General features: G+C 46.0%; 1 pseudogene; it reads right to left on the reverse strand.

Moving 5' to 3' along the window:
• Positions 1-15,198: 15,198 nt before the first annotated feature.
• On the reverse strand, positions 15,199-15,314 carry LOC115029149 (small nucleolar RNA SNORA17; annotated as a pseudogene).
• Between the last annotated feature and the right edge of the window lie 5,390 nt (positions 15,315-20,704).

The following is a 20,704-nucleotide window of genomic DNA, read 5'->3' on the forward strand; positions in this document are numbered from 1 at the left end:
TACTAGACACAGAGGTCAGTCATTAACCTGAAGGGTGTTTGAGGCTGGCTAGTGGTGTTCTGAGATCTTCTCCTTGGGTGACCTTATGTAGAGTCAAGAAGTACCTTTGAGTAATCCTTTCCTGTATGGCCATTGTGCTAGGAGAATAGGTAAAGGCCCTCCTGGGTTGTGACTGGTTAAATTCTGGTGTTTGAGTACTTGTGCTGAAGGCCTGAGACCTAAACTTTCATCTTGTGTCTTATTGCCACCAAGTTTTATTGAACCTTCTCCATAGTTTTCGATAGATCTTTGGACCATTTATGCCAGGGGTTGAATGGGAATCCTTAACATGGCTTGTGTCGTGAACTTTTGGCTGTGGCTTACCTCTGACTTGTCTTCCAAGGTTCATGTGCTGGTGGCTTAGTCTCCACTGGAACACTGCAGAAAGCTGGAAGGACATTAACAGGTGCCATCACGTTGTGGTTAATAGAGGGTGAGGGTCACCATGCTCAGAGAGCATTCATGCCAACTGATGTCTTGGTAGTGAGTTATATACCTCAGAAGCGGAAAAAAAAATGTGTACACACACACACTTGTCTGACACATGCTGCTGAGTGGATCTTTGCCAATGTGCCTCTTTGGACTCTCCAGGCCCTAGGATCATGAGCCATACAACCCAACTTTGTTATTTACACCATCTGCGGTGTTGTGCTGTTAGACACTTTGTTGTTGCTGGTTTTTTGTTTTATTTATTTATTTATTTTTGTACAGGTATTTAGGCCCATTTTTGTTGCTGCTCATCTGACAGGAGAGATGATGCATCAGCTTTGCTGACTCACCCCCCAGGAAATAATCCTCTATATACTTAAGAGCTCTTACACTCATGTCTTCCTGTCTTTGCCCTGGACTGACGGACCTGGACATTTGCTGGCCTTTAGACCATCATTTTTTCCTATTTTGTCTTTTATGGTGGCAATCCCTCTCTGGTCTGCTGGCTGAAAGGCAGTGGGCTCATGGGCTCTAGGGAGCTAGAAATATAGTCTAAGTAGACCTTTCCACATATCTTTTCTGGAGAGAAGTCAGAGGACAACGAGAGTAAAATGTGTGCTTGGGAGGTCTGTCACATAGTGGCATAAATGCGGTCCGATGTTGGGGGATGGGAGACTTGACATCTGCTCCATCTGTGTGGGGTCAACTCTGTGGGCCTTTGAGTTCCTCCCTTGTGAAACAAATAGGAGCCACTGAATGATCTCTGAGGTCACTCTCAGTATAAATATGTCAATGTGATGTAGACTGAGAAAAGATGGGTGTGATAGGTGAATAGGCTTTTGAGTCTTATATCATTGGACCATGGCCATATGGAAGTCTGTTAGAAACAAAGATAGGTAGGGAAGCAGGGCTAGAGGAGAGGCTCAGTGATAGAAGATTTGCCTAGTGTGCACATAGCTCTGAGTTTAAACCCTCAAACCACAAAAAGAAAGTGGAGATGGGCTAGGGAAGAGGGGAAGGGGCAGAAGCTAAAGATGAAGACACCAACCTAGACTGCTCAATTAATAAAAATTTCACTTTCCCTTGTACTTCAGTATGAGGCAGGAAGTGGGTCTGGCTTGTTCACATCTGTCGAGACATTGGTGTGCAGAATGCCCTTGGTGTTTAATTGCAGAATAAGTCAAAGGGTAAGTGAAACCACAGTGGTTGCCATTGTGTCAGCTATTCAGTCCCCATGAGTCTCCTGGGTGACTTGTCTGCTTGTTTTAGTCCTCCTTGTACAGCTGGTAAGTTTTCTAGCCAGGATATGCGTGTGTGGCAGAATCAGTTGTGGTATGTTCAAAGCTTGGCTTCTGTCTTAGTTAGGGCTTCTATTGCTGTGATAAAGCACCATGTCCACAAGCAACTTGGGGAGTAAAGGGTTAATTTCACTTCTTCTACATCCCAGTCTATCACCCAAGGATGTTCAGTCATGAACTCAGGACAGGAACCTAAGGGCAGGAGCTGGTGCAGAGGCTGTGGAAAGATAAGGCTTACCCATTTGCTCTCCATGGCCTGTCTTTCTTATACCACCCAAGACAAATATGCCTAGAGGTGGCACCAGCCACAGTAGGTTGGGCCCTGCCATCTTAGTCATCAAACAAGAAAATGCCCTACAGACTTTCCAACAGGCCAGTCATATGGAGGCATCATCTCAGTTAAAATTTCCTCTCCTCACATGACTCTAAAGTTGACATAAAAATTAGCCATCACAGCGCCAGAATCAGACAGACATGTCCCCAGAATGTTACTTGAGGAAACTGGCTCTGGGCTTTACCTTCAGGACTTGTAAATGGGGCTAACGGAGTGATCACCTGGTACCTTTGTGAGTGGCTTTCAGAAGCAATCCATGAAAAATGAGTGTCATGGTGAGAGCTCATGGCAGAATATGTAGTGTGAATATGCCCTAATTCATAGCTGTGCACCACCACTGCTGTAGTTTTGTGACTCTGTACCTCATCTAACAAAGGATGCTGTCTTAGTCAGTGTCCTATTGCTGTGAAGAATACCATGACCAAGGCAACTCTTAGGAAAGAATGCATTTAGTTGGGGCTGGGGTTCAGTATTGGAGGTTTAGTCCATTGTTGACATGTCAGGATGCATAGCATCACACAGACAGACAGTGCTGGAGAGGTAGCTGAGAGTTCCACATCTGGATGTGCAGGCAGCAGGAAAAAAGAGTCACTAGGCCTGGCTTGGGCTTTGAGGTTTCAAAGCCTTAGTGACACACTTCCTTCAATAAGGCCACAGCTACTCCAACAAGTAGTGCTACGCCCTAAGCATTCAAATACATGAATCTATAGGGGCCATTCTTATTCAAACCATCACAAGCACCATCTCAGCAAAACAGATTTACAGCATCAGATGAGTGTCCAGCAGGTACAGGGCTATTTGTTTATCAGTGAAGCAGGAGAAAGGGGGAGGCAGACAGAAGAGAGAGTGGAGACTGACTTCTGTTCCTAGGATAATGACACCCCTTGCCAGTCCAGAATTTTCAAAGGCTCTTCTGTGAAGTCCTAAAAAAGAAGCCTCTACAATACCCCTCATTTTCACACATATAAGCTTAAAATGTAGCTTAGTGGGAGTCACAGTGCTCACTCTTCAGAGCTCTGGAGTCCAGGCATACCAGGACAGGCATACCAGGCCTGAGGTCAGAGCTTAAAGATCTTGTGTCTCAACGATGCTCACAAAGTGCTGCCTCCAGCCTCTGGAGAAACCAAGAAGGATGTGGAAGACACAGTACAGGTCCAGCCACATGCCAGTGCCTCACTACAGTGGTTACCATAGTAACCATATATGGCACCTCCTGTGTCGGGTAGATTTCCAGGAAGGAATCCATACTGAGCTTGCCTTTCTCTTTGAGTAATCAGCTCCAAAAGAGATGAGAGTTTGAGCCATCTTCTCTCTTCGAGATGTTAAGGTATTCCTCACACACTTCATGCTCTCCCCTGTCTCCCTTCCATTGTTGTGTTCTGCTTCCTTTTCTAGAATGTTCTTTGCCAACTTTCACCATTTATGAAGTAAAAATAAGACACAAGGGAGTGTTGAAATGGTTTCTTGGCTTTCTCTCTTTCTCTTCAGCTTACTGAAGAATTACTGTGATATGATAAAGCCACACACAGGAAACCTTAGTGCTGAACCCTGCCCACCACCCCTGTGCTCTGGGTACCCTTGCCTCCATAAGCTCTGCACCCCAAAGTCCTTAGGAAATCCTCAGAGGTGGGGAAAAGCTGATCACTGGTCACTGTTTTCACAAAGGAGGAAATTTATGTTCCTGTGTCCTATAGAACAAGAAGACAACACAAGGCACTCTCATCCTCGTGGGAACCACCCAGCACCCCTTCTCTTCCTGCCCTCTCCTCCCTTCAGCCCCGGGACTGACTGAGCCGCCCCCAGGATCGCCATTTTGTTCTTAGCTCTTCCACAGTGGCCAGCGGTGTGTTTCTACTATACATGACATAACCAATGATTGAGGATTCAGACATACACTGTACGTATATTCCAAAATATGACATAATACCCTGCTGGGCAGTGGGTGTGGGGGAATAAAGGGAGTGGCAGAATCCCTTTAGAGTTCTGGTGCTCTGGGTGAGCAGATGCAGAGGACTGCCGCATGCTTTCTATGTAGCCCCTGGTGGGTGTCTGGCTGTGGGAAGCTACGGACCCAGCCCTCAGGGGATGGACAAGGAGCAGTCCTAGGTTAGAGATAACAGGTTCTCAGTCTCGGGCATCCCAGACACCGCTGGCCACTGTGGAAGAGCTGAGAAAAAAACGGGGGTCCCGGGGGTGGCTTGGTCAGTCCCGGGGCTGAAGGGAGAACAGGGCAGGGAGAGAAGGGGTGCTGGGTGATTCCCATGAGAGTGAGAGTCCTTGGTCTGGTCCGTGGCTGGAGTGCAGGAAGGCCTTCCGGCAGGCCTTCCGGCAGGAGGTTAGATATGGCTCTTTAGGGGGAAGCCTATCCTATCATTCAAGCATGGCGGGTATTGATGAGCAGAATCTATGGTTTTTAGAGCTTCACTATAGAAAGGCAGGGAGAAAGAGAGAAGGTAGAAAGAGAGAGAGAGAGAGAGGCTGGCCATGGCCACGTGGAGAGAGGGGGGGAATGGGGAAAGAGAGGAGGGCTAGAGAAGAGAGTAAGAAAGGTGAGAACTTAAAGGGAAAGAGGAGGGGCCAAGCAGCCCCTTTTATAGTGGGCTGGGCTACCTTGCTGTTGTCAGGTAACTGTGGGTAGGAGCATACCTGACTATAGTCAGGTAACTGTAGGGGTGGAGTCTAGCCAGAATGCCAGAAGCTTGGGGCTTTATCTATGTGACTAGCCACAGAATTATGGAGTCGGGGGCTCTGTGGTGTCAGGCACCTGTCTCTGGGAATGTGGCTCACTGTTCCATCCCTTGTAGAGTTTTCTACTGGGTCTCTACTGGGTTACCAGAGCAAGCCTCATTCAACCAAAACAGGCTGCCTTTCACGGCCCCACAATACCCCACAAGTATGAGCAATTCTATGTGCAGTTAAATACTGGCTACTTTGATTAATTTCTAAAGAAGTTGTCATCAGAAAAGGGAGGGAAAGAAGATAAAAGGATGAGTGTTGTGAATGTTTACTTGATCTCTTACTTGATCACTAGTGTGGGGGATAAATTCTTCTGCCTCTGAAACACTCCGTGGCTTGGTGGCTTCTATATAAAGTAGCCAACGGCACTCAGACTGCAAGTCTCAGCGTGTTTCCTGCTGCAAAACAGCCGGCTGGCATTGCTCTTAGCAACTGCTGTTAAGTTGCATCCATTAGAGAGGGTTTCTGAGCAGAGAGAAGCGTGTTGTGTGGCTTTGACATGAGAATCTCAAGTGCTCAGCTGAGATTGGGTTGTTACTTTACTGTAACTGGCCCCAGGAAGTTGAGGCATCCTTTTCAAATGAGAAAAGAAGAAAAGGAAAGCCAAAACTCAAAAACTAAAATCAAAACTCAAAACCAAACCAAACCCAAAGCCCCCAAATCTCCAAACCAAACAACAACAACAACAAAAAACAAATAACAAACCCCGCTTCTGCTGGTGTCCCCTGCACTGACTCCAGCCCCAAAGTTCTCCTCTGCACTCCTAAGACTCATAGGCCTGCAAGCTCTTCTTGGGTTTGTTCTCTATCACTCCTCCCTTCTCGTTTACTGTGCCAAGCCTTGGGGCAGAGCTTTGATGAGCTTTTTTTTACTACCATCAAGTTTTAGTGTAATTGAGATGCACTTTAATGCCAGTTGTTGTTGTTTTCCAGTTTTCAGTTTGGCCAGCTATTCAAATGCTGGCATGTGGGGGAGGGGTGGGCATTGCTGCTGTGTCTGTCCTGGGTAGTTTTAGGTCAGCTTGGGACAAGGTAGAGTCATCTGAGAGGAGGGAGGCTTACTTGAGAAAATGCCTCCATAAGATCAGGCTGTAGGCAAGCCTGTGGGGTATTTTTCTAATTAGTGATTGCTGTAGGAGGGCTGTAGGAGTCCCTAGGGCTGAAGACTCTGGCTTCAGTAAGAAAGCAGGCTAAGCAAGCCATGGGGCAAACATCTGGGCATCACTCCTCCATGACCTTCTCATCAGCTCCTGCCTCCAGGTTCTGGCCATATTTGAGTTCTTATTCTGACTGCCTTCAATGATGAGCAGTGACATAAACGAATAAGACAGATAAATCCTATCTTCCCAAGTTGCTTTGGTCATGCTGTTTTATCAGGGCAATAGTAACCTTAACTAAGACAGTGTCTATTTATCTATTATTTTTTAACTTATTTATGTTCTTTCATATTACCTAGCTATGCACAGCATGGTATTCACTTACTAACAATGTAGCATTTTGGAAGAGAGAATTTATTCATTTTATATCAAATCAACATACATGAAAAGTATGTTAATATACTATAATTAATGGAGGCTAACATCAGGATTAAAAGGAAAATGTCACAACCCAACTTAAGTGAGGAGATGCTATTTTTACTTCTGAAGATGACTTTAAGAAGTAGGTGTCAATTAGAAACTTCGCAGGCACTGTTGATGACAACTGATATCTAAAATAAGCACTTACATCAGTATTATCCATACATGGGGACAGACATCTAAAATAAATATTTAGTAATTTTTGTTTTATGATCCTTCAAGGTGCCAGTTTAGTGGTGTAAAGAGAAAAAGATTGGCTGAAGTCATAAGCAACACAGCTGTGCTGGAGAAAAGTGTAAGCTTCAAGACTGATCTTCAAGATGCCTTCAATTAAATATTAAGTAATAGTGTGGCTTGAACAATTGTATGTAAAAAATTAGGATAACTTTAGTTAATTGAATAGTATTAAAAATTATAGATATATTTTCCATGGCCCACTGGAGTGTAAACCATTCTGTTTATGGTACAACTTACCTCAGAGACTGAGTGTACAAAGGCAAGGTAGTTCTCTGGCTATGTTGGAAATACTATGACTGTTTTTCCTCTTAGGGAACATAGAAAACAGGGACTCCCTTGTGCTGTGATTAGAGGTAAGACTGACCCCATTGTCCTGTGGGTGGAGCATCTTTTATCTGAAAGTCTAAAATCTAATTATCTTCACTTTGAAACTCTTTGATCTAGACATAACATCGCACATGGAAAGTTATACTCCTGACTTCATGTGATAGATCATGTAGGTACATTAAAAGTATTGTATGGGATTCACATTAGGTTATGTGTGTAAGGTAGAGATGAAATAAGTGAATTTCATGCTATGATATGTAAACTTAGTGATAGTCAACAAAATGGTAAGAATATAAAGGAAGAGTCAACCAAGACCCATAGGTAGAAAAAGGCAAACTACTGACTTTTCACCTATGTTCATTAATGTATAACCCTTGAAATTTTAGATTTTTCTTGATTCTCTAGGCCTTCAGAAATGACCAGTGAAAGTCTAGTAGGGTATATGCTTTTCTCGGGATCTGCCTCTACCTCCCTTCAGGGTAACTAGACAAATAACTGGGAATGAGGTGCACAGTAGCTCGAGCTGCTAATGGGAAAGGACCAGTCAATTACCACAACTGATGGAAGCTGCACAGGGTAATGGCCTGCACTGACTCAGTGGAAGTGCCAGACTGGACTTCAAGATGGTGGAAGACAGCTGGCTTTCATCCATATCGCTGGAAACCATGGTTGCAATGTGCTGCAGAGCTCCCTGTGTGAAACTTCATGCATCATAGAAGAAAGGAACATCCCAGAGGGAAAGCATCACCCTTACTAGGAAACTTCATCTACCTTCCCGAAGTGAATTTATGGCCATTTACTGAAGAACCACCTCAGCAGAAAAGCAAATCCTGCTCACGTTTGGGGAGCGTTGGGCCCAGGTCTTGAGGTGATGAAGGTAAGGCCGTACTAGAAAAGTCATCACAACTTTTGTGTTAGAGTGGAACCCTATGGGAAAGGAAGGAAATAAAATCTTGGCCCAGGTCTGGTCTGACTCCCAGTGGGATGACAGGGTCCGGAGAGCATAGTAATTATTACACACTTGTTTCAAGTGTATAAAAAGTGGTAGCAATGCTTGTTCAGGTAACCTTGCACTTTTTCCCTCTGCTTCTGGTCTAAGATGCAATGGAAACTCACCTGAGAGTTTCTGGAATGGCCACTAGGAAAGGAACCACTATATAACATCGCCTCCCTGAAGGTTTAGATTAGTGCCCCAGGAATTGTGCAAGGTGGTGATTGCCATCATCGGCCACACTTAATTCACAGTTTGGCACTCACAAATGAGCTAAATCTTGGCAGACGTTGGGAGACCACTTCAGACTCAATTAAGTAATAACTGCAACTGAATTCCTACATCTTGGCCAAAGCCCATGGCCTCCGGCTTATTGCATGTAGTCAATGTTCTGGACAATGCTACATTTACATGCAGCAAACAGCAGTCTCATTCATAGTTATGCTAATTCCCTTAGTGTGGCCATGACCCAGCTCAAAAAGGCCTGAAACATCTAGATGTCCACTGTATGCCCCACTAGTCCACTTCACTGACAATAGCATATTCCTAACACCAGATTATCAGGAAGTGCCAAGGATGCCAAGGGTCATTGCCTCATCGAATGCTCCAGAAGGTGAGAGCTAAACCCTACAAGGATTTGGGGGCATACCATCTTGGCTTCAGTCAGAGAAGCAGAAACACTATGAATGGCATACAGCAAGAGTGAGGATTCCTGTGGCGGAGGAAATAGATCAGTAATCTGGGTCAAGCTATTCTATACCTGATGCAGGTTTGAATCCAGCAGAAAAGACTAGTATGAAGTGAAGGAGAAGGACAGAGAAGAAGTGAGAACATGGAGCATGGATATGGGAAGCTTGGCTGAGGCCCCACTCTGCAAGCTGAGCCCTCTGGTTGGTGCAGGGTTTGAAGAACCATGACTGCTTTGTGCAGCCATGTTCAGGGTGCAATGTAAATGGTGTAGCTACTTGGGCCTGAAAGAACCCACAGAACCAAAAGGAAATGTCAGAGGCAAAGCATGCTGTTGGGCCCCAGGGCCCTAGGACAGTGGTGAGGTCCAGGTTGTCTCTAACAGGGAGCTCATGTCTTCTGAAAAACAGCCCCTAGAATTGTCTGGGTAAAAACTGGAAGTCTGTCCTCATGATGCCAAGGATTATGTGGCCCAATGCCCACAAAATAGAAAGGAATCTCTGTACCAAATCCCTTGAAAGATTGTGGTTGTGACAAATTGATAAGTCTGGGTAACTACACATTGTCCAAAAGTTAATATGCAGAATATACTGCCATTAGCATACTAAGCAGCCATGCTTAACACTGCAACCCTCCTTGCTGAGTTAAGAGGATGGTCCATACTGGGTGAGCCAAAGTTCCTTCCTTGCTCCGACCTCCTCCTGAACGTACACATCTGGACAGTGGTTGATCAGCATCTCTTCTAGAACTAGAGGGTGTAGAGAACTAGGTTAAGACAGCATGGCGTCTGCTGGCAGCTACCACAGCCAGATCTGCTGAGCCACCATGTAAGTTTGGACATGTCCTTTGCTTACTAGACACACAGGAACAGCAGTGGCAACCCAGAGAGACAGGGACTGAACTGTCACTGATGGTACTCAGGTACCCAAAGCTTTCTGAGCACCAGCCCTGTTCCCAGGTAGTAGAGAGTAGCGATGAGCAAACAGACAAACCCTTTGCTCTGGTTAGAGACTAGAAAAACGAGGGAAAGAAGTCTAGAGTCAGCTCTGGGTATTCTCAGTGATCTGGTGCTAGGCCACTGTATACCCAACTCCAAGTGCTCAGGCCCTTCATGTCAAAGGGTATGATGTTTCCATGAGCCTGATCCATCTTCCATACACACCAGATTACCTCCACATGACCTACAGTTTCTGATGCAGCATCAGTGCCTGCCAATTGGCATGAGCAGGCTGGTATAAATTGTGTGAGCTATGGAGACCACTGTGCAAGGGGTGGGGTAATTTTAGATACAGTGGCCTGAGATGGTGCCTGAAAGTAAAGACTTAAAAAGTAAACAAACAAACAAACAAGGAAGCAAAACCAAACCAAAACAAACAAAAACAATTCAGCAAAATGACAAAGGAGTCAGTACATAGGAAACTCAAAGGTACAGAGCAGGCCACAGGCATGCAGGAAGGAGTCAGGAGGCAGCAGCCTGAAAGAAGAGGAAGAGGGAGAGAAGGGGTGGGTTAGGGAGACGGAGACTGGGATTGATGGAGGCTGTCTTAGTCAGGGTTTCTATTCCTGCACAAACATCATGACCAAGAAGCAAATTGGGGAGGAAAGGGTTTATTCAGCTTACACTTTCCACATTGCTGTTAATCACCAAAGGATGTCAGGACTGGAACTCAAGCAGGTCAGGAAGCAGGAGCTGATGCAGAGGGATGTTACTTACTGGCTTGCTTCTCCTGGCTTGCACAGTTTGCTTTCTTATAGAACCCAAGACTACCAGCCCAGAAATAGTATCACCCACAAGGGGCCTTTCCCCCTTGATCACCAACTGAGAAAATGCCCCACAGCTGGATCTCATGGAGGTACTTCCCCAACTGAAGCTCCTTTCTCTGTGATAACTCCAATCTGTGTCAAGTTGACACACAAAACCAGCCAGTACAGAGACTATCATAAGAAGTGCCTAGTGCACCCCAGCACACAGCACACAACAGACTCCAGTCTGTGACTGTTACAGTTGCCCTTTCATCTTTGGGGGATAGGGCCTTAGGCTCTAGTGGGTACCCAAACTCCCAGGGAGTACTGAACCCTTGGCATTCTATATACATTCCCTGTGCCTGCATGGCTACAGTATCATTTAACTTCTAACTCAGAAGAGATGAACAAAACCCATTAAAGTAAGATTATACTGTGTTAAGTCTTAAGCCTCATGACTTGTTTATTTCTATAATTTGTTATCTCACAGTGGTGGCAACCTGAGTGATGGACACTGTGGGTGACAGAAGACTGCTTTTGAGGGAGTAAGCTGTATGAAGTGAGAATAAACCTGCGGAGTTCCTCCCATTGACTTAATCCACTGGACTTCCTGTTTTTTGTGACACACACCGTACAGAGGTGTGTGGCTCATGGCAGACAATTGGATCCGACACAGCTCAATGAGTCAGATCCATTGATTGGCCTTGGACCTGGGGTTCCCACTCCAACCTTCTTTACACACTCCCTTCTCCTGACCTCCTCCTCCCACCAAGAGAATGAACAAAGGCTAGAGGCTCATAGCTCTGTGTCCCTAAGCACCTTCAGGAAAAGATGATCTGAAACAACATTTGTAGAAGGTCTGTGGGGATGCATACTTCCATGGCCACCTTAAACGCCCCCCCCCCCCCCACACACACATCTGTTCATAGCATGGTGGCACCCAGCCATGCATGGTGCAGAAGCAGGGTCTTCGAGAACAGAAGGAAACCTCTTGAAAATGTATTCACATGCTGGTGGCTGGTTTTTGGCCTCTGCGGTAATGTTTTGTGGGACCTGGTATCTCTGTCCCTTAGGCCTATCACATTGCAGTGACTGTGGATTATAAAGGGCTGATGAGCCTCTACATATGTGGCTATGGTGGTAGGTGCTTTGTAAAAGTGAGGCTTCTGGGAGTTGCGCCCCAGTTTGCAGAATCACTGGTGTGTTGAGCTGTGGCAGCTTTAGCTCTCTGATCACTAGGTGGCTTGCACTGTGAACCAGAGATCCTGCTCTGAAATTCCCCGTGCACAGCCATGCTTTGGGTCTCTCCCATGAAGCATGCCCAAGGGATGGATGGCCTGTGGACCACTCTATTCCATGCTCAGGAGCTGATGACCAACACAAAGTGGACTCTGTGTCTATACTTTTGTTTGTTGCTTATTTTGTTTGTTTTGTTGTTGTTGTTGTTTTTGTTCATTTGTTTTGTTTTGTGTATTTTGACGTTTGGTTTGGTGTGTGTGTGTGTGTGTGTTTAAATCTTACTGCGTGTTTTGTTTTTGTTGGTTGGTTGGTTTTGATTTTTGTTTTGAGATACAGAGAGAACATTGTTGGGTGAATAAGGAAGTGGGAAGGATCGGGGAGGAGCTGGGCATGGAAGAATATTATCGAAATATATTGTATAGAAAAATAAATTAAAAGACAAAGGAAAAATATAACAAAGGAAAAATATAACACTCTGGGAAATTCTGAGAGGGCTCGTGATTGTTGATAATGATTGTTTTGACTTGACAGAATACAATCAGCTGAAACAAGGCTTTGGGCATGCCTCTGAGGAGTTATCTAGACTCAGCTGGTGGACCTGCCTGTGAGGAGTTGTCTAGATTGGGTTAATTAAAATGTGAAGACTCATCTTAACTCTGAGTGACTCCATTCTATGGGCTAGGGTCTTAGGTTGGATAAAAAGGAAAGAGTGAACCAAACTTGAACATTCATTTCTTTTTATTTTATTTTATTTTATTTTATTTTATTTTATTTTATTTTATTTTTTTTACGTTTTGGTTGGTTCTTTGTGAATTTCACATTACATAACCCAATCCCCGCTCATATCTACTGCCCCTCACACCCTTTCAACCTTCACCTGAATGTTGTGTCCGGCCAGCAGATCACAGCCTGGGTTCTAGCCTGGAAAGGCATTTTGGAAACCTGGAAGAGAAGAGGGGCTAGGCGACGAGAGAAAATGGTGCAGCTAAGACAGGCAGATTCTGATCAAAGCTAAATTTTTTATTTCCGACACTCAGTTATGAAGGAGGGGGAGGGACCCGATTCCCGCCAAATAATCTTGGAGTAAGGTTGCAGGTGAACAGGTGATGGCTTTGGAACAGCAAAGCAGCGGGGCTCCAGCAGTGGGCGTGGCAGAATGATTGAGGGGCAAGCTCCATCCAGGTGTAAACAGTGGAACCATTAAGGCTGGGGGAGGGGAGGCTCCACCTGAACAGAGAAAAAAAATCTCAGTGTGGAAACTGTAGTGGGTCACAGTGTATTCTACAGTATCCACAGTGTTGTTATCTTTTGTTCACACTTCTTTGCTGGCAAAGGTTCATTGCAGTGGCTCCTTGGTCTCCACCTTCTGCTACTGTATCAATACTGAATCCTCACTGGGACTCCTCTCAGCTACCCTGTTGTTGCCCTGTGTCCTGGAGATCCTGTAGTTTTGGATCTGTAGGAATAGCCCCTTCATGCACTCCAACAGTTCATCAATAGGGTTGATGTTGGGATGGGCCAATTCAAAACCCTGGACCTGGGCCTGAAAGGTATCTAAGATGATCAGTCTGCCAATGCTCCCACCATCATGCCTTTGGGGCCAGCTCACCCCCGCAACCAGGGCCAGCTCTACCCAGTGAGGTGCATGACCTATTTTCCTGAGTATTGAAGCCAGTGAGAGACATGGCCAGTTCTCCCACTCTTATGACTCTGGGGCCCGTCTCCAGTCTTCCCTGCATGGCAAGGTAGGAGGGAGTGCGTGAGAGTGTGCCACCATCCAGCAGACAAGAGGCATGGCCACCTCTCCTGTGCTCATGCCCCCAGAGCTAGCTCACCTGCAAGCCCTGCATGCAGGTCCAGCTCTACTATGCTGCCCAGGTGAGGAGCAGGACCCACTCTCCCAAGTGCTACAGCAAGTAGGGGCCAAGGCCAGCTCTACTGCTCTCATGATCCCAGGGCCAGCTCTCCTGCCTGCCATAGGTGGCAAGGGGCAAGAGCTGGGGAGAGCATCTCTCCCTCCCTCACACTGCCACACGACAGACAAGAGGCAGGGCCAGCTCTCCAGTGCTCAAACCCTCTGCACTGCCTCACCCACATCACTGCCACTGGGTCAGCTCTACTATGCTGCTTGGGTGAGGTGCAGGGCCTGCTCTCCTGAGTGCTGCACTTTGTGAGGAGCAGGGACAGCTTTCCTGCTCTTAGGACCCCATTGGGACCAGCTTTCCAGCCTACCACCAGAGGTGAGGGCAAAAGGGAGGTGAAGAGATCTCTCCCACACCAATGCCACCACCCAGTAGACAAGAGGCAGGGCAAGCTCTTCCATTCTCATGCTGAGGGCTGGCTTACCTGTAACCCTCACATCCCAGATCAGATCTACTGTGCTATTGTCTTACTCAGGGTTTGTATTCCTGCACAAAACATCATGACCAAGAAGCAAGTTGGGGAGGAAAGGGTTTAATCAGCTTACACTTCCATATTGCTAGTCATCACCAAAAACAGTCAGGACAGGAATTCATACAGGGCAGGGACTTGAAAGGCAGGAGCTGATGTAGAATCCATGGAGGGGTGTTGCTTACTGGATTGCTTCCTCTGGCTTGTTCAGCCTGCTTTCTTATAGAACCCAGGTCTACAAGACCAGGGATGGCACTACCCACAATGGGCCACACACACACACCCATCACTAATTGAGAAAATGCCTTATAGCTGGATCTCATGGAGGCATTTTCTCAAGGGAAGCTCCTTTCTCTATGATAATTCCTGCTTGTGTCAAGTTGACACATAAAATCAGCCAGTACAGTTGTCCAGGTAAGGTGCAGGGCCCTAATGTTGCAGCTGGTGAGGGGTGCAGGGCCCTAATGTTGCAGCTGGTGAGGGGCAGAGTCAGCTCTCCTTATGAAGCCCTGAGGGCCAGCTCTCCAAGATGCCCAGGTAAGGGGTGGGGCCAGGTTTCCACAGCCCTCAGTTATCATTGTCCCAAGTGTCAGCCCAGACCAAGGAAGTCCTCCTGCCTTTGGTGGTAACAGACCTCAGCTACTGCAGGGTCTTAGACTCAGAGGAACCCCCCCCCCCACATGGTCTCAGCTGGCATCACCAGCTACTCACCACAGGCAGTTCCTCACTACCCCGGAGTCTCCAGATCTGCCTCTCTTCATCGTTCACACATCCTTCTGTTTCTTTTTCTCTCCCATTTCTCTACCACTTACTTGCTCCTCTTCGTGGTAGCAGGGTCCGAGTGTCTGGGGTCATCTCAGGAGTGGTCTCAGGAGTGCTATGCCCTGCTTGAGTGTTATAGTGTTGGACAGAGATCATCTCAAGTATGCCAAGACCTGTGTGCTGCCAGATTGGTGTTTATCTCAGGCTACCTCTCTGGCTACAACTCCCAACCCCACAGTGCCAGTCTGGTGGTTGTCTCAGGCTCACCATGAGAGGGTCATCTGTCTTAGGCTCACTCCCAGCCAGAGCCCGTAGTTTCAGCTGGAGTTTTTCAAGCCTCTTGCTTGCTTCTGATCCTGGGCCTGATGTGCTAGACTGCTGGTCATCTCAGACTCAGCTGTTTTCAGGGAATGTCAGGGTACTAATCATTCAGTTACAGTGAGCCTAGACAGATTCTCTCTGCTCTGCCACCTACTGACACACATGTGACACAGCAGCCACGTCTGCAATGCCTCTAGGGGCAGGGAACATTCATTTCTCCATTCTCTCTGCTACCTGACTGAAGACACAATGAAACAAGTCTTCTCAGGCTCCTGCTCCCGTGACCTTTCTGCAGTGATAAGGCCGTACCCTTGAACTCTGAGCCAAGACAAACCCTTCCAGTTGCTTTTGCCAGGTGCTTTCTCATAGCAGTAAGACACATAACTGATACGGACACACTGGTCTGTCAGTGACTGGTCTCTGTAACAGGAGAACCCTATAGGGCAACCCTCCCATTTGATGAATAAGACAGGATAGGGGTGGGGCTTACAGGATGTCTGTTAGAGCAGACCTGCTTAAGGCCTAGAGTGCCTTCCATCTGTAGCCCCAGAGAGAAGCCAAGAGGCACTGACCCAGGTCAAAGCTCACCCGTATACTCACTTTCCCTGGAACTCGTTCTAGGAACTGACATGACTTTTGAATTCTTCTTGTTCAAAAATAAAATAACTTTAGCTCAGGGTAAATAGCTTCAAGTTGGACTGGACTCCAACTTGATGGAGCCTGGGTAGAGAAGAGGGGTGGGGCTTGCTTCAAAGTAAAAACCTCAATAAAGCCCTCTGAAGGGTGAGTGAGGCGCACGCACAGTTAAGTGTAGAGTGGGGTTGTGCATGTATGTTGGTATGTCCAAGCCTGTGTGGAGGTGGGAATTTGTTGGTTTATGTGTGCACAAAGTATCTGAACTTATCTGGGTGTTATGAGACTTATGATGACCACATACAAGATTATGTTGAATGGGGTATATTCTTTGGGCTGCTGTGTGTAGGTGGTGTGTGTGTGTGTGTGTGTATGTGTTTGTGTTTCTCATTACTATTTTTCAGCTTAACCTCCGAACCGTGAGGGTTTTGCTTGCAGTTCCTATATTACCATGGCTATAAGCAGTAAAGAATTAAAACAACAACAACAAAGAGGATTAAAACAACAACAACAAAGAGGAGCCACATCATGAAATCTTTTGAACTGAAATCCGGACAGGGAGTCTATCAGTCTTTAGGATACAATGGGAAACAGTTCATTTCTCTATTTGTCTTAAGCTATAAACCAAACAGCTCTGTGTGTGTGTGTGTGTGTGAGAGAGAGAGAGAGAGAGAGAGAGAGAGAGAGAGAGAGAGAGAGAGATACAGATGTTTAGAAGTGGTTCTGCCAGACAGGTCCATATGAGCATGAGCACTGCTGAGATCTTAGAGTCATGAGTCACTCAACTGAAGCAGCCCACTTCTGGGGAAATCACACTGCCCAGTGCGTAGTCCCAGATGGATTTTGTAGACTTGGCAACTCATCAGGCTGAAACTGTGCTTTTCCCCCAGTAGAATTTCTAAGAAACTGTGTGTGTGTGTGTGTGTGTGTGTGTGTGTGTGTGTGTGTGTGTGCTTGTCTGTCTGTCTGTCTATCTATCTGTCATATCTCTCTCTGTTTCTGTCTCTCTGTCTCTGTGTGTGCCCCTCTATCTGTCTGTCTGTCATATCTCCCTCTGTCTCTGTCTCTCTGTATGTGTGTGTGCCTCTCTGTCATCTCTGTCTGTCTCTGTCTCTCTATTTGTCTCTGTCTCTCTGTCTTTCTGTCTCTGTCTGTCTCTCTCTCTTTCTCTCTCTGTGTGTGAAATATCCTGAATGTAATTTCAGTGCTGATAAGATTACATCTATGCTTCTGTATTTTAATGCTATATTTTGTGAACATTTTTTAAATTAATCCTTCGTTGATTCATCCCCCATTCTCCCAGCAAGCAGTTCTTTGACAGTTGCATTATGTAGGCCATAGAGATAAACATGAATAAGACATGGCCCAGGTCGGAGTGGTCCTCACAGCTTCATCCTTTCTGCCCTGTGGCAGCTGCAGGGCATGTGGAAGGAAGAAGGCAGCTGAAATCTTCCCTCATAGACCTCACAGTATGGTAGGGAATCCCAAACACCAAAGACCAAATGAAATGCTTGCTACAAAGAGAAATCCTACTTAAGGAAGGAGTCTTGGGAGAGAGTGACTGGTACCAGAGGAAGAGCTTAATCCGCACACAGTTAGACCCTGTGAAGGCACTGAGAGGTTCTCTCAGGGAGAAGCGTGGCGTATGCAGAAAAGAAGCTGATCCTGAGTGGCTGGGATACAGAAAGGAGAGGGGCAGGGTGGGCACCCGGTGGGGGCACTCGAGTATTGGAAACCGGATTGTGACCTCTGTGACAGGCCTGATGTCATGGGCCTGTGACCCTGACTAGTTGCGGAAGCTAAGGCCAGAACAGGAGGATCGCAGGTTTAAGGCCTTGAACTTGAGACACAGAGTAAGGTGAATACCAGCCAGGCGATGTAGTAAGACCCTGTCTCCAAGGAAACCATGGAACAATGAAGAGGCTTAGTGTGTAACTAGCTGTTTCAGTGACTGCTTAGATCCCTGGCTTCTGTCCCCAGTTGTAGGGGATGTTGAATGGCTGGGATTTGGTGATGCTTATGTCTTGAGGCCTTTGGGATAAAGCCCAAAGGACATCCCTGAGTCTGTTCTCCCCCAGAGCATGTTTTGGTTGGGTTTCAGGCTACAACTTGATGTAGAATCAAGTCTCAGGAAAGGAACCTCCTTGTCTGGGATCAGTGAGTTCTTCAAGTTCTGTCAAGCCGTGGATATGGGGAATGCAGGAGGAAGGAATACTGTCCTGTGTTTGCTGTGGTTTGCTGGCTGCAGTGGTGTTTGCTAGTGGACGGTATCAGTGTCTACGTTGTCTACTAAAATTCCCCTTTGCTGCCGTTTTCCCTTATCCAATATGTTATCCCCATCTCACACAGAGTGAAGCCTGCTGCCAGCCTGTGAGTCATGCAGGAGCTACATCTTCAGACACTAAATGGACCCAGCCCTGCATTCTGTGGAAACAGAGGTGGTCTACGTGGGCTTGCGAGTGTGCCTCCAAGAACAGCCACAGGATAACTTGCATCAAATACAGCTGTAATAGAATTACAGGCGTGCACTAAGCCTCTCTTTTAATCTGGCAACTGTACCTTATTACCCAATAAGCTTAAAGGACAATAAATTCCAGACACAAATAAGGAAGTGTCATACCACTTAGAGTACTCACAGCACTAGAAGGGGAAGCTGGTGAAATCCAGATCTGACTGCATTTGCCAGAGGCTCCAGGCACATTGGAGATTTTGATTGCAACCCATGGGTGGGCTTTGTGAGTCTCAGGGATGTGTCTGTGGGTCCCCAAAGTCTGACGCCTACATTCTTGCTCTTTCCCCATAAGCAGTAGCTATGACCTTCACAGGTGAGCATGGCTGGAGTCTTTTCAGAATATCTCTTGACTCTGTCAGCTGCTTGTCACTCACTAACCACAGCAGCTGCAGAGACCCAGACCTGGTGAAGGTATCACGTGATTATCCATGGAGCAGAATTGAGGTGGCCTTGGCCAAGGTCATTGCTGTTGAGGCTCCCCAATAGCCTCTTCCACAGACTATATCACTTAGATCAAATGCTTTACAGATTCCAGTCGGCCCTTGCAAATAGAAAATAGACTAGAATCTGTGGAACAGGGCAAGGGAGAGGGCCTAGATATTGAATCTGGTATTTAACACAGACCAGAGAAGTGAAGTCAAATGACTCTTCAGAACTCTGAGGATAGGCAGAGTGTCAGGACAGGGGTGGGTGACAGTCTAATGTGTGTCACAGGCACTGTAGAACAGGTATGGGAGGCAGCCTAATGTGTGTTTCTAAGATGATCTGTGGGATGCTGGGTATTTTAGCACTTTTTAGAAAATGCAGTTTTTGAGCTATCTAGGCACTAAAGAAATAGAAAATATCTGCATAGCAGCAAATAGGACAGAAAAAAATGCTGTGGTTTGGATGTGGCTGTCTCTCACAAGCCCATGTGTTAATGGTATTGTCCCCAAGTCAGTGCGGTTGGGTAGTGGTGTAGCAGTTAGGATGTGGGTCTATGGGTCAAGCCTAAGGAGCATTCTTGAGGGGCTTTTGGGACTGTACTGTCTTTCTCTCTCTCCTCTTGCTAGTGAGGTGAGTGACATTGCTCTGGCACCTGCTCCCTCTGTAATAGGCTTATCCCATAAGCCCAAATCAGTGGAGCCAGATGATCCTGGACAGGAACCACTGTCAGCCAAGACAAACCTTTCATCTTTATAAGTTAATTATCTCGGGCATTTTGAAATATTGACGGAAAGCTAACACTAATAAGCTTTTGGTTTTCTCTTTCTCTCTCTCGTGATTAAAAAAGACCACTTATTCGTTCCGTGCAGATGAGAGGCTGGAAGAATAGGTCCTGTACCTGCATTTTTTTTTTTTTTTTTTTTTTTTTTTTGGTGAAACTCACTCATGGTGTCCAAAGCTTAATGAAGAAAAACACTCTCAACCTCATTCATGACATGATAATGTGAGTTCAATGAGAACGTTGCATTGGTCAGGGTTCTCTAGAGGAATAAAATACAATAAATACACACACATGCATTCACACACATATAAAATATAATACATATACACTTAAGTGGATATAAACACATGTATATGCATATATATACACATATACATACACACATATGTAAATTAACAAATAAGCTCATGTTGAAATAGCAATAATTATCTCCTACCAGAAAGGCTCAGAACCTAGCAGTTACTTAGTCTATAGGACTGGGAGCCTCAGCAACTGCAATATCCCCACACTGGCTGCCTCACACTGGGGAGGCCCCTGTTGCTCAGTCCACTGTGCTGGGTGCCTCAGAAGCCTTAATCTTGGTTCATAAACTAGAAGGATTCCTGGAGAGCCACAAGTCCTTAGTCCATGCTGGAATTCTGGAAATGATGGTTCTGATATCAGAGAAGGAACAGCAGCAGCAGTAGCAGCAGCAACAATAGGTTACAAATAGAAACAGCCTGATCTCCAGTAAACATGAAAATAGTTCAATTATGTCAGACACAAGACAAAAGAATATAAAAGATTCAACTTGGAAGGAGCTTAAAATTCAGTTTTTGAGATAGCTTCATGTAGCCCAGGTTTGCCTTGATCTCACTGTGTAGGGGAATAGAATGGCCTGGAGCTTCCGATCTTCCTTTCTACCTCTTAGTTGCTGGAATTCTGGGGTATGTGCCTCCATGCCTGGTTTATGTGGGAATAGATGTCAAACCCATGTCTGTCTATGTGGTAGGCAAATGCTCTTAGCCAAGCAATAGCCTCAGCCTTCCCCAAATGCATCCTTTCCCCCTTCTTTTCTTATTTTATTTTATTGTTTTAAGATTTCATAGTTGAGTACAATGAATTTTATCATACCTATCCCTTCCTCCTCATCCTGAGTCTCCCCATCTACCTCTCAAATTCACGTCTTCTTCTATAATTACTATATGATACATTATAGGATTTTATAGAATTATAGACAGTATGTATTATAGCCTCTGTATA

The sequence above is a fragment of the Mus caroli genome, unplaced genomic scaffold, assembly GCF_978045245.1.
Source record: "Mus caroli unplaced genomic scaffold, Mus_caroli_1 scaffold_15, whole genome shotgun sequence".
Taxonomy (NCBI): Eukaryota; Metazoa; Chordata; class Mammalia; order Rodentia; family Muridae; genus Mus; species Mus caroli.